The 14124-nt window shown below is 42.3% G+C and overlaps 1 long non-coding RNA gene across 1 annotated transcript; it reads right to left on the minus strand.

Annotated features, from left to right (window-relative positions):
* Positions 1–6: 6 nt before the first annotated feature.
* Positions 7–4665, minus strand: LOC123162150 (uncharacterized). The gene is made up of 5 exons (XR_006481072.1): positions 4270–4665; positions 3783–3868; positions 3314–3626; positions 942–3226; positions 7–845 (listed from the first exon to the last, which is right to left on the minus strand). It is a non-coding gene; the product is annotated as an uncharacterized lncRNA (long non-coding RNA).
* Between the last annotated feature and the right edge of the window lie 9459 nt (positions 4666–14124).

A 14124-nucleotide genomic window follows, 5' to 3' on the forward strand; every position in this document is an offset into this window, starting at 1 on the left:
CGGACATAAAACCTATACTTTGTTATGTTGTGATCCGAATTCAAGTATAAAGTAAAAGGTCAACTTCTGTAGTGAACATATCTGAATAATTCTAACTTTCTCTTGATCAACAAGAATTTCTCAAACAATTTTCAACCTGGCAGCATACAAAAAGGACTTGGAGACCAAGAAAGGACCTGAGTTTTGATGTTTAGATGCTCATTTGGTTGCTGTCAAATACTACTAGGAGTGATGTTCATGGTCTCTGCGTTATGTCCATGTGGTCTTGTGTACTCTGAAACTTACTATGGTATATTGTTCAGTAAATGATGTAAACGCAAACCTCATTAGGCCAATGTAAGAAACAGAAAGAATGGGGTGACGCGGGCTGGGACCTGGGAGGGGTATTTTCTTTGTAATTTGAGCGAACAACGGTGCCATTTTGGTAAAAAAAACGCAAACCTCATTAGGCCAATGTAAAAAACACAAAGAATGGAGGCATGTTGTTGAAACCTGCCTCGGCACCAGTGCTTGAACATCATGAATGTCGCACACAAATAGGTCCTGCTGCTGTGTCTGTGTGAAATCCTGACACAAAATAAATCTTACTAGTAACATCAAAAGGTCACAGAGAGGGTGAGAAGTGGAGAAGGTTATACCAGAGGCGGGAACAAGCGCTCAGCTACATCGCGGGGCACAGACCACCCCCGGCTAGTATTGACATCGCTATTCGTCATCGTCTTCCAATAGTAATTCACTGGCTTGTTCACGATGCCCATCTCAGCGAGCGGTTCGTGGAAGATCTGCTCTAGGTTCAACGGCTGCAGCTTCATGAGAGCGTACACTTCTTCTGTCTCTAGATCCGCCTAAAAAGTTTCTCACCAAAGCTCAGCATCCGTGGAACAGAAACAGACAGTAGGGATCACCGCTTCTGAGAAAACATAGGCAGGGAAAGTACGTACATGCATTCTCCTATCTTCGGCATGTCCTATCATCCAAGACATGCATGGCGTGGCCTTGCAAGCAACGCCTAGGCTTCTTGTGTGGGTTTGCCGCGTGCTTGCCTTGTCTCAAGGGCGTGATTTTGATGTGTTCTCCACAAGATTCGAGGTGTTGAAGGAGGTCACATTGTTAGAAGCCATATCTACTCCATCCCATGAGCGCAATGCCCCACTATGTGAGAATTTTCATATCCGCTACATATGGGCCAGGAGGGCATATGCCCCCCACCACGCCACATACATACACCTATATTAATTGCTACCTCGTTCACCAGGTAGAGCGAGTTGTATCGTTGGGCCTCTCCACAACATCGAGCTCCTCCAAAGTTCAATGTTCACACATTCCTTTCTTCTTCATAGTTCACACCACCTTGGATCTCTTGGAGATATTACCTAACTAGTTACTCTTCTCGCATGCAACACAATGCCCGCCAAAACGGCTGGAACCTTCTACCTTCTGTGATACTTCTCTAGGCGTCGACTGGAAGGGAGATCCGGCGTGCTCTGGTGGATCCTAGTGGTGCTCCTCGCCAACCTGGCAGCCCTATTCTTGGTGGGCACGATCACCCTATCTGGAGGGCCCCTTGTAAATTTTTTTGGGGTGATGATTTTTTTTTCTATTCTTCATTAGCTATATGCCATATTTGTTTCTGCACAAGAATTTGCAATACAGTACACATTATTGCATCTGAAATATTCTGTTTTTAATTTGTGGAAAGGAAACTTTTTGAAGTGTCGTACAACAAGATCCTGGATTGGTATGAATGATATATATTCTTGTTTGATGAACATACTATAGCAAAGAACCATGCAGAGAATAACTATACAAGTTAACAAAAGAAGGATTTCTACGAAAGGTATGTGTAAGTTAGGAGAAATTAGTAGTCAGGATACACACAGCAACACCAGCATCCACATGCGAAATCACACCGGCAACTACTAAAGTCAAACTAGACTGAAGCTAATGCCTTGTTGAAGCTAAACGATGCACAGGCTGGGACTACACACATCATTTATTTTAAATAAATGATGATAATTTTTTTGAAATGGCTTTTAATTAAGTGAACATTATTTAATAATGCATGAATATAATTTGAAATATATAATAGAGTTAACATTATTTGATAATGTGTGAATATTTTCTAAATTACATGACCTTTTAAAAAAATATATACATGAACATTTTTTTAAATCACATGAACATTTAGAGAAAAGAATTGTAAACACTATGTTTCTAAATTTAATGAACATTTTCTAAAATACCAGAACACATTTTACGAACTTACATTGATTTATTTTTTGCAACTTTATTTGAACCAGGTTATGTAATATTTTAACATTTTTTTCAAAATGCATATGGATTTAGCCAATTTTGAATTATAGATATATAAGAAAAGGAAATAAAAAATAGAAAAACTCTGTTGTGTTGTCAGGCTTGGCCTATTTAGGAGCGGAAGGGGGCGAGCCCACCATTCTACTTGCTATCACCCAACCTCCTTTCCAGCGGAAAAAAATGAACCTGGGCCAGCATGATCTCTCCGATGTACCAGCTCTATTAGGAAATATACAGTTGCCTAAGGTTTAACAAACGGCGAAGAGGAAATTCAATCTGTTTTCAGCACTGCCCAAGGGAAGCTAATGGCTTGGCACATTTCTTAGCTAGACATGCGTGTGATTCAAATTTGATGTATAATTGGGCCGATGATCCCGCTAGCTTCCTGATCCCGCATGTACTACAGGATGCTATACTCCTAAACTCGCAATAAAGTGCCAAGTGATTTTCCCTTCAAAAAAAAAACATCAACAACCTTTATAAATGACTATGAGGGGTTACAAAACCAATGATCACGCATCCAGCCTATACGTAGTTAGGATACACACATCAACATGGGTAATCCGGCGACGGTGGCGATGAACTAGTTGTCTCAGAATTTTCTTGCATGTTGGTGTTTGCCGCATTCTCGGAATTTTCTAGTGTGTTGTGTTTGCCTTGTCTGGAGCTTCTTAGTTTCCCAATATAACGCTCATCACTGGAAACGGAACAATATGGCCACAACGGCAAACTTGAGTATAAGGTGGGAAACAGAAACAGAGGAAGTGAACTTACTATACATACATGTAGACAGGGCTTGGGTGCTTGGACATTTGGCCACTGCACTGCAGGTATGAGATTTAGAGGTACTTGGACTTGGACTGCCAAGGAAGATGTGGGGACTCCTTGAGCTACGGCAAAGGTCACATCGTCACTGCCAAACAACAGAATGAAGGGTGTCCTATCGGCAATTAGTATATGTTCATATTTGTCCGAGAAACAGAGGATTTTTGGTCTCTACCAGTTCAACAAAAAGAAGCATCACCAATTCCACAACACCACGTCCATTAAGGTCTGCACCAGTTCAACACAGAGGGCTTGCCTGTATCTGCAGGCGTACTGGGAGTTGGAGATGACATCGTGGACTTCTCGCTCGTCACGTCACCTTGCAGCCTCGCCCGTCACTATCTCCAGCTTGCCGGATCCTTGGTCACCGCCGCCGGTTTTCGGCGAAGAAGCTGTAGTTTCGCCTGCGATTTTAATCTTTGATAGGTACCTATGGTAACTAGGTTTGAATTTGGCTTGATGGGCCAATCAAGAATGTTATACAGGACCTGACAGAAAGATTAATCCAAATGTCAATGAACATGAACATATATCATACTGTACAGCAATCAGAAGGCCAAATGATGGCAAGATCGGGCATTTTCTCAAAAAATAAGCTATAAATTTGTACAACTATTTAATTAAGTTTGGCTAGATTATATTACCGACTGATTTCTTGTCAAAAGGAGGTCAAGGTCGTTGATGAGCAAAACAATTGGCTGGTTTGCTTGCTTTCCAATTTTCTTGCCATCTGAAAAGTACATGCTCTGTTAATTAATGATGAAGAGCTTTTTTCCATCCCAACCTATATATGCCCACTCAACTGTTCATACATATATATATATATATATATATATATATATATATATATATATAACCTGCATGCATATTCAATAAAGTGGACCTGTTATAAGTCTATGTTGACTGACTGATAAGGGAATGTATATGCTATGCTTGAATAGGAATTTGCCATCTCTTAACTAACTTAGAAGTTTGTAAACCTTGTAGATATTCTCTGGAGAAGCTAATTTGATTTCTATAAAACAATAGGGCTTCGGAGCTCCAGAATCAAATTCAGATCTCAACCTCCTCATGACTGCAAGTAGAGCACTCATAGTCTGCCAGTCAACAGCAAAAGAAATCAAACCATACCATCACGACGGCCATGAAATAGAGATCTCTTCCCCCACGGGCGGCTTCAGGCTTGGGCCGGAGACATCACGCTCGGCCTCGCAGTCCCCCTCCGGCACACGCTGCAGCAGCGGGCGCACGCACCGCAGGTGGAACCCACCGAGGCACTCCACCATGACCCGCCGCCGGCGCCGGAGCACACGCGGCAGTCCTCCGCCTCTGCCGCGTGGGCTCGGCCTTGGTCGGGGTCTTGGGCGACGGCCGGCGCGGCCCGCTTCCGCTTGAGGGTGGGCGTGGGCGTGGGCTTCGCCCGGCGAAGATGGCGTCGCCGGAGCGGAGACATTGGCGGCGGCGAGGCCACGATTTGTGTCAGCAAGGAGACTCATCACTCTCTGACTTTTCACACGGTGGACTCACACAAACAAACACACAGGTGGTGTTCCACGAAATTCCTACAAAGAAAAACAGAGCACAAGCTTTTCTTTTTTCACACAAGAACAGAGCACAAGCTCAAGAAACTTATTTCGATTTTGACCTTCGTCTTTTTTCCATTTTGACCCAACTCTCAGACATGTGGCTCGTACATTCAACCCGGCAATCCGATCCATGGGTCCATAGACACCCGACCCGAATGGGTAGAATACGGGTCAGCATATTCACCCGTGGGTAAGCATGATGGGTAACCCGATTAGTCATGGATAAGGTATGGGCACGAGGTTCTGTCTGTGGGTCGCCCCGATTAGCTAACATGTGGGCCTTTTATACCTAAAAATAGTAGTAGCCTCCCGCACTCCAGTAATACCTGCCAGTCCACCGTCCCCGCCTCGGTCTAGTAAGTCAACGCCTTTGGTCTTACGAGGCAGAGAAGCCAACCGCGTCCTCCACTCCACGCCTCCTCACTCAGCCACAAACCTAGCTGCCATACTCCCGCCCTCTACCATCCGCAAGCTGTCGCCCACTATCCCACGCCGCCGCAGGCTGCCGGATCCCAGCAGCCGCCATTCTCGTGGGCCACAGGATCCCCGCCTCCACCATCCTCACGGGGACGCAGGATCCCTGCCACCTCCATCCTTATGGGCAGCAGGTCAATGGATCCCCACCACCGCCGTCTCAATCCTCATTCTCCCTCGAGCAGTGCTCGCTTTTTTTGCAGTGTGTTATGCGCCCAAGAAGAGGTGGTCCCCCACCAGCCTCCGCCCTTCAAGGTAGATCCTATTTGGCGCTTCAATCATCCGTTATGTGCCATTTTGCAAACGGGCGCCTAAAGCACACCCCCTCCTGCGATCTGGGCCGACTTGTTTAACTTTTTCTCTTTTCGGTTAGAAGGAACAAAAAAACCGTTTAACATTTTCTCTTTTTGATTAGAAGAAACAAATAAGAGCAGGCACTTGAGTCAAACTCGGGACCTCTTTTCCTCATTTGGATCCAAATCACCGATTAGGACAAGATGGTTGTGCCCATATACTTTTCTATCTCTTTTTCTTCTCTCTATTGTTCGAGGTTCATGTACTCTAATTTTTTTCTTCTTCTTTTTCTTTTGTATTTGAAAATACCGAACCTTTTTAAAAAATCATGAATTTTTCTTGAAACTATTTTTCAAATTTTATGCATTTTTTCGAAATTGATGAACCTTTTCCGGATTTGTGAAGTTTTTTTCAAATTCGAAGAATTTCGTTCTCTCAAATTTGATGAACTTTTTTAGAAAAAATTGATGAACTGTTTTAAATTCGATGAACTACTTTTCAAACTTAATTATTTGAAAAAATTATGAACTTTTTTTAAATCGATGAACTTTTTCAAAATTATTGAACTATTTTTTGAAATGGATTAAAAAATTTCAAATTTAATGCACTTTAAATAATTGATGAATGTTTTCAATTTTGATAATTTTTTGTTAAATTTGATGAACTATTCTTCAAATTTAATGAACTTCTTTTAAATCCCTGAACTTTTTCGAAAATGATAATTATTTTTCATTTTTGTGAATAATTTTCTTAAATCAGGGAACTTTTTTTATGTCATGAACTTTTTTGAATTCATGAACTTATTTGAATATATGATTTTTTGCATTGGCCAACTTTTTGATGCATATTCACGAACTTCCAAAAATTTGTTTGCATTTTTCCAAAAAACACGCTTTTTGTAATATTTCAAATAATTCAAAAATCTGAGCGAGGTACACTGTACAAAAAATAGCACAGCACTGAAATGATTCACAAGCTGTTAGCTATACACGAACACGAGTCTAAGGCACCTATGGGATGCAATGAAATCTGTGTAGGATCTCCCACCGGATGAAGCACTATGGAACTCTGATCCTGATTGGTTGCTCATGCTAATCCAGCAGCTCAATGACACACAACGCATGCTCCTTCTCATGGTACTCTGGCGGGTGTGGCATGTGCACAGTGAGCTAACAAATGACAAGCCATTGATTTCTGTTGAAGCTTCCAAGAAATTCTTGTGTGGGTATGCAGACCACCTACTAATGATCACATACTGTCCACACGATGATTTCACTAAAGGCAAGGTTTCTGCTAACCTCAGTGCAAATACCACAACAGTAGTTTATACCGTGACCCACCCAAAACCTGAAGTTAAATGGGAACCCCCACCAGCAGGACATGTGAAGCTTAATTTTGATGGCTCATTTGTGGCGAAAAATGGTGCTGCGGGTGCCGGAATGATTCTATAGGACCATGAAGGGCAGGTTATCTTTGCTGCCTGCAGATTGCTGTTTGATTGCGAGGGACCTCTAGAAGCAGAACTAGCAGCTTGTGACGAAGGTATCCGTCTAGCTCTGCATTGGTCGCAAGCCCCGCTTCAGGTTGAGACGGACTGTGCCGAGGTCATCACCCTTGTAAAAGCTGGGCGGGATGATTGATCCAGAAATATGCACCAAGTTACTGAGGTAGTGCATCTACTCAACGAACGCCACACTGAAATCCATAAGATTAGTCGTGAGCAAAATAAAGCTAGGCATGCAATGGCGGCAACTGGTCATGGACAGCAGCGCATAACTTGTTGGCTTGCAAATGCTCCACAGGAGATTAGTGTTATCATTATCGATGATTGTAAAACTGTTATTGCTTAAGTAATGAAATGTTTTCTCCCCACAAAAAAAAAAGTTCGATTCCTGAATGGCGCCATTTTTTATGGTTTTTCACGATATACTACTAGAATTCTCTGCGCGCACTCGTGGGCCGGCCAACCAGCCGCTACAGTGAGCGCCCGTTGTCTTCTGTGGCCGATTTTTTTATTAATAATAAATAATAATTCTCTAATTACGGAACTAGTAAAAGGCAGCTTTTCTTTTGAGTAACGGCTACAAGGCATTTTATTCATTCATAGACCATACATAGTCCAAGTGCACCGCCGCACTTAAGAAATCAGGGATTACATCATAAGTTACATTGAGCACCCTAGTAGACAAACAGTGCTTAGCTAATAAGTGTGCCGTTTCGTTTGCTTCTCCTCCATGCATGTTTAGCCAACATGGCGTCATTAAATAGCTCAAGGTCACGAAACCCCAATCCCCCCTTTGACTTCGGAGTAACTATCTTTGCCCAAGCTTGCCAATGTAAACCCTGCTTATCAAGCGATCCAGCCCACCAATATTTAGACATTACTGACGTAACTTTACGGCACAAGCCTTTACTGAGTTTGAAGCAACTCATAGAGAAGGCCGGTAAAGCTTGGACCACTGATTTGAGGTGCACCTCTCATGCTGCACAAGAAGCTTTTCTGAAACTCCACCCTTAGACTCTTGACCTTGCCGCCTCCACAATATGCTCAAAGCTTTGTTTTGTAATCTTCCCGGCTACAGTTGGCAATCCAAGGTACTTCTCCGTTAGGGCCACTCGCTGAATTTGTAATGCATTACGGACACCTCTTTTTATAGACGCCCCACACTTTGGGCTGAAGAAGACCGAACTCTTCTGTCTATTAGCACTTTGACCGGAGCCAAGGCTGTAGGCAGTTAAAATCTCATTCAGATGCGTGGCACTCCTGCTGTCCGCCTTCATGAAAACCAAGCAGTCATATGCAAACAGTAAGTGAGATACCCACGGTGACCTCAGTCCCGCCCGAATGCCTTTGTCAATCCAACCTCCATCATAATTCTTTAGCATACAAGATAATCCTTCGCCACACAACAAAAATAAGTAGGGGGAAATAGTGTCCCCTTGCCTCATACCTCTGGAAGGATGAAAAGAAGGTAGAAGCTCACCATTCACCTTCACTTGAAACGTTACTGAATTTACACATTTCATCACTAGAGAGATCCACTCCTCAGAGAACCCCAATCGGGCCATTACTCCTTGTAGGTATTCCTATTCAACACGATCGTATACCTTCATCATATCGATCTTCACTACACACCATCCCTGCTTACCCCTCTTTCGCTTCATGGCATGGACACACTCATAAGCTGTAAGAATATTATCTATAATGAGCCGTCCTGGAAAAAATGCACTTTGCTCCTGAGAGATAATTTCATCTAGAATCTCACAAAGATGGACAACCATTTTTTAAATTCTATTTTTCCTTTTTTTTTTCTGCAAACAATTTTTGAAATCGTAAACATTTTTTTAATTTCAAACCATTTTTATTTTCACAAACAATTTCTGAAATTGTGACAATTTTTTTAATTTTTGAACCATTTTTGTATACGCAATTATAAAAATTGACAAACATTTTCTGAATTCGTGAATAATTTTTGAAATCATGACAAATTTGTGAACATTTTTTATTTTTTGTGTTCACGAACATTTTTTGCCACAAACAATTTTTGAAATCTTGATATTTTCTGAATTCTCGAACATTTTCAAAACAATAGATATTTTTCAAAATCATGAACATTCTTTGTATTCTTGACATATTTCTGAATTCGTGAAAAAATCTTGTATTGGCGAACAGTGGTCCAAGTTTGCAAATATTTATTTTCATATTTGTGAATATTTATCTAAATTTTATTAAAAAAGGAAAAACAGGAAAACAGAAACGAAAAAATGAAGATAAAAATAACCTGGGCCAAGGAGGCCTCACAATAAAATCGGAAGGCTTAATCTAAAATCATCATCCGAATATGTAGTATAGAATAGTTTGCATTCATAGCTGACAACAACAGAAACATTCCATGGCACAGCAGCTCCAAGGTACTACACACCCGATATTAGTGAGTATTTTGCTGTTACCACAGCTGAGCTGATTCACTGAGATTTAGGGCTATATAGCAGGCTCCTCGGGCAGAAGAACCACACCAGTGATTGTTGACAAGCACTAGCAGAGTAGAGCAACATTAGTCAGTTCCTCCATAAAAATATGTTCCTTGAGAATCCATCCGAGCGAGCTTTGTCTCCCTGGAATCGGCCCTCTTCCTTGAGCTCTCTACAAGTGTCAGCTGGATGTTATGGCACGATGAAATTTGTATGCAGCCAAAGCCAACCAGTAGGACATTTTTTTTCAAGTTAATTATAAGCAGTAGAAACTGAGAAGAGAACCGATAACAAGTTGTACTGATCAGGCATGCTCCTTTCAGACAAAGAGCCTCTCCTCTAAAGAAAGAAAGAAAAGTGCTAATGCAACACTTGAAAAAGAAACAAGGCCGCTTACCTCCTCTGCACTTGCAACACTGGGCCGTTCCTCTCCTGCACTTGGCCAATGGTTTTCCAGCTCTGCATAAGAGACCAACAATTTTGTACTGCAACAGCTCGGATGAATTTGACTTTGGGGATGTGACAAATCTGGCCGCCATGCCTGATAGCTCCGTACGTGCTGGTCTGCTTCGTCTTCCCACACCAAGAATCACCCGCTTCCTCTTTTCCTGCTACTGTACGTCGTCGTCCGCACTCTCAATGCATAGTGAAGATCTACACTGAATTAGTTTGACCAATTCTGCTTCAAGTTTACTGGTATCAGCAACTTTCAGCATTAGAAAATTTTATCCCCGGTTCCATTTCATATAGAAAGAAATATATGCCAAACTGCTCTAAACTGACATAGGCCCCCACCCGATGTTGACCACGTGAATGCTGCCAGCTTCCTCGGGGTGCTGTAGTTGGTACTCCAGAGTGGCCCTCCCACCATGAGCAGCCTTTCCCACTGCATTCTTCCAGAGCCCCTCTCCAGCGTTTTGATCTTCAAACCAATTGCGACAGATCAGCCCGGCTCAAGCATCAATGGTTTTCTCAGCCGCTCCCAGATCAGTTCCTGAAACTCTTGCATTTTCCCTCCCTGGAGATCTTGAAACAGCTTGGTCCAGTCCCTCAGATAACGATAGACTCTTCCCAAGACTTGTTTCATAGAAATCCAAGAGCATCTATTAAAGACTACAGAATTCCTAAAATTCCAAAGTCCCCACAGGACAGCGGAGCTCGAAACATTCAGTTGCTTGCATTTCTTGGCACATAACCAGTTTTTCGCAACAGAAACAAAGCCAATGACCGAGATGTTAAAGACAGATTCCACCTCAGTCCAGACCAGCTTAGCTACTACGCATTCAAAAAGCAAATGATGGACAGACTCAATCTCTTTGCAAAAAACACATTCTAGTGGTTTTGCTATGCCTCTTTTCCTCAGATTATCACAAGTCATGATTTTATTCTGAGAAAAAAGCCACAAAAAACCTTAAACTCTAGTTGGTACTTTCACACTCCAAACAGCAGGGAGGTAAATAGGCTGCACCCCCCTGAAATTAACAATAGCATATAGAGATTTAGAAGAATAAATTCCTTTAGACTCATACTTCCAAATCAAAGAATCTGTTCCCTGAGTAAAGTCAGTCAGGGAAAGAATTTCGATCAATTCAAACCATTGTAACATCAGTTCATCCGAGAAGGTCCTTCTAAAGGAGCATTTGAGCTCCTGTCCATCCCAGAGATCTGCAATGGTTTTATTCTTCTCATTAACCAAAACATATAAGTCCCAGTACTGTGTGGCTAGGGGAGTGTTACCATACCAGGTATCTTCCCATAGTCTAACCAATCTACCATCACCTATTTGCCATTTATATCCCATCTTCACTACCTGCAGGGCCCACATAAAACTCTTCCAGAACTGGGAAGGGTGTGGGTCTCTACAGCACAGAATATTAGGATTTTTAGTATTATATTTACTATCTACAATCTTTCTCCACAGAGATCCCTCTCCAGCTATGTATCTCTTAACCCAGGAACCAATTAGGCAAAGGTTCATATCCTGGAGGTTTGGGACCCCCATCCCTCCAAACTCTTTCTTCATACAAATGGAAGGCCAGTTAGCTAAATGGATTTTGTGAGCACCATCAGTGTCACTCCACAAACAATTAGCCATGTGAGAATTAATCAAATTAAGTGCCCACTTTGGAAATTTTAAAAAAGACAACAAGTAAAGAGGAATGCTGGCTAAACATGTTTTGATAAGAATAATTTTCCCTAGGTAGGACAGCAACTTCCCTCTCCAACCAACTATTCTGGCTAAGATCTTATCTATCAGGAACTGCAGGTCCTCTCTACTCAATTTATCAAAATGCAAGGGAATACCTAAATATTTAATTGGGAAAGCTCCCACTACACATTGAAAAATATCTACAAACTCATCTAACTCTTGAGGAGCAACATTAATAGGGACTAAAGCACTCTTATGATAGTTGATCCTCATACCAGACACCTGTTCAAAACAGGTAAGAATCCATTTAAGATTCAAAGCCACTCTACTATCTTTTTCTAGAAATAATAAGGTATCATCAGCATATTGCAAACACATAACCCCTCCAGGCACCAATTCAGGACACAGCCCTCTAATCAGCCCGGAGTGAGATCCTTTAACTAGCATCCTAGAGAAAACATCTACCACCAAATTAAAAAGCAAAGGAGCAACAGGGTCACCCTGTCTCAAACCTTTGCCAGTTAGGAAAAATTCTGTGAGGAATCATATCATCAAATTTTACTCACTGATTTTTTCCCTCTAAATTAAAGATTCAAAGGTAATCTTTGGGCAATTATACTCCATGTAGACAGAATTATACTCCATGATTTTGACAAAGGTAAACGAACACCTGAATTAAAGATTCAGGAAATAAGATCACTTTTCAGGAAATAACATCTTAGACTCACTACTGAAAACCAAATGTTGTCATAATTGAGAACTTGAGATCCTTACTGAAAACAAAATCTAAGCAAGCAAGCTACTGAAACCAAATGTTAAAATAGTCTAAACCAAATGTTCAGAGACAAATCCTTACTGTAACCAATGCTAAGATCAAATCCTTACTGTAACTACAAGTGGCAGCAACTAGAGTAACTGAATTTTCAGTAACTGCAGAACATACACTCCAGAACTTGCAATTAGTTCCAGTGAACGATTGGAGTACTCCTTGCAATTAGTTACAGTGAACTTGCAATAGCAGGTGATTTTAACTCGCAACTGGAGCATTAATCTTTCCTGAACATTTGGTTTTGCTGCATTTGCAGGTTTTTCCACAATGATGAGATGAGATATACTCCTCTCCTTTTTTTTATGCATTTGCGGGTTTTTCCTCTTTTGGCTTTGCTTTTTGTCAAAGTTTGAGAACCCCAAACCTGCTTGTTTCACCATTTGTTAGTAATCACACCAACTGGGGCTGCTGTGGCCCTTTTTCTCTATATAAGAAACCACACGAACAAGTCCAGCATGGAGAAATTAGACGGCCATTGGTTTGGAGACTGAACTATCTATCTGAATATATATATGCACTGGCAGGTCCAACTGGAAGAAAATTAATCAGTGGCCACATTAGTAAGTATACATACAAAATAAAGGCAGTAGAGTAATACAATAGACAAAATAATTACATAGATGAATGAAGGACCCACTGCCCCAAAAATGATGCAGTTGAAATTAATCACCGTACTTACCGGGAATATACAGCAGGCAGAAGCAGAACCCATTCCTTTCTGAATCACATAGCTCTTTCACCATCAAAGAAACCTCAAATCCAGCGCAGCCAACTGGCCACTTCCTTGAGCTCCCCAGCGGCGATCTGCTCACCCAATGACACTCCTAATCCCGCGCATGGCTGCTCTCCCCTTGACTATCTGTCAGCAGTTAGCTGGCTCAGGTTTGTCCCATGGAGAAAATAATTGGATCTCTGCAAGCACTAACAACAGCAGAATGTGACTGGCGAAATAGTTCCCTTGTGATCTGAAACTGTAACAATCAACATTGAAAGTAGGCATCATCAATGATTGACGACTCGGTCCGACGGCCGCGGCCGTGCGGCTTCTACTTGACAACTCGGTGCGACGGCTGCGGCCGTGCGGCTTCCCTCGGCGACTCCACAACTCGGCGCGAAGACGGCGACGGCGGCTTCCAGTCGACTATTCGGCGTGTGCGCTCAGCGGCGGCCGCTTCCCTCGGCAACTTGGCACGCATGGACGGCGGCAGCCACTTCCCTCGACGACTTCGCACGCATGGACGGCGGCGGTTTCAACTTGGGGACTCATCTCACTTCCGCTGCTGCTTTCGTTCGTTGACTCGGCGAAGATCAGTTGCGATGAGTATCAGTAATCGTGTTTTCACAAAAATGTGTATTAGTAGTTTTTCATAAAACGCATATTCCTCGCTTTGTGGAAACCGAATCTTGCTAATCCACGTTTTTACTGCGGGGCCCAAACATGGTTTAAGTCTGTTACACGGTTATATGAGTTCACGGAAAACTAGTTCTGCGAAAACTACTTATCCAAACAAGGCCTAAAGGAAGGAAGGAAGGAAGGAAGGAAGGAAGGACATCCCACTGCGAGCCATCACTTACGTCTATTTTCTATTCTGCAAACACACAACGCAATTATATCAGCTGGTACACCTTTTCGGGAGGTGTCGGGGGTCGGGCTGTCGTGTCGGTGTCGGGGTGCCGTGTCG

Source organism: Triticum aestivum, chromosome 7B, assembly GCF_018294505.1.
Source record: "Triticum aestivum cultivar Chinese Spring chromosome 7B, IWGSC CS RefSeq v2.1, whole genome shotgun sequence".
Lineage (NCBI taxonomy): Eukaryota > Viridiplantae > Streptophyta > Magnoliopsida > Poales > Poaceae > Triticum > Triticum aestivum.